A 616-nucleotide genomic window follows, 5' to 3' on the forward strand; every position below is an offset into this window, starting at 1 on the left:
GGAGATGAAATCAATGTAAATAGGGAAGAGCAGAGGGGGTGAAGGGTGCACAGGTAATGGGGGAAAAAAATAAGAACCAAGATATATCATCTACAGGTACAAACACCTAATGATAAATGTAAATGAATTGTATACCTAAAATGTACCAAAGAACTAAAAAAAGCCCTAAAAACTAAAGAACTAAAAAAAACCCTAAAAACTAAAAAAACCCAAAAAACTAAAAAAACAAACAAACAAAAAAAAAACTTTTGGTGCTTGCTTCAGCAGCACATATACTAAAATTGTAATGATACAGAGAAGATTACCATGGCCCCTGCACAAGGATGACACACAAATTTTGTGAAGCATTCCATATTTTTAAAAATATACTTTTGAATTTAATGAAGTAAAAAGTGAGAGTGCAGAATTATAAAGAATAATCCACGGGTTAAAGATTGTTTTGTAGGTCAGCAAGACTATTGTAGAATTAAGTGCTGATTAAAATTTTGAAACAAAAGAAGCATAAATGATTTGACAAATAAATTAGGACATACATAGGATACAAATGAATAAAATAGAGAATTGGAATACTTTACTTCTCTATGAGAAGTAAAAGAGGAAATTACTTTTCTACTAT

At 29.9% G+C, this 616-nt stretch overlaps 1 non-coding gene across 1 annotated transcript; it reads left to right on the forward strand.

Moving 5' to 3' along the window:
* The first annotated feature begins 251 nt into the window (after window positions 1–251).
* LOC147825181 (U6 spliceosomal RNA) lies at window positions 252–359 on the forward strand. The gene has a single exon (XR_015441437.1). It is a non-coding gene; the product is annotated as a U6 spliceosomal RNA (small nuclear RNA).
* Window positions 360–616: the final 257 nt, after the last annotated feature.

This window comes from Heterocephalus glaber, unplaced genomic scaffold, assembly GCF_053883595.1.
Source record: "Heterocephalus glaber isolate CG9 unplaced genomic scaffold, H.glaber_assembly_v1.0 deba00001509, whole genome shotgun sequence".
Lineage (NCBI taxonomy): Eukaryota > Metazoa > Chordata > Mammalia > Rodentia > Bathyergidae > Heterocephalus > Heterocephalus glaber.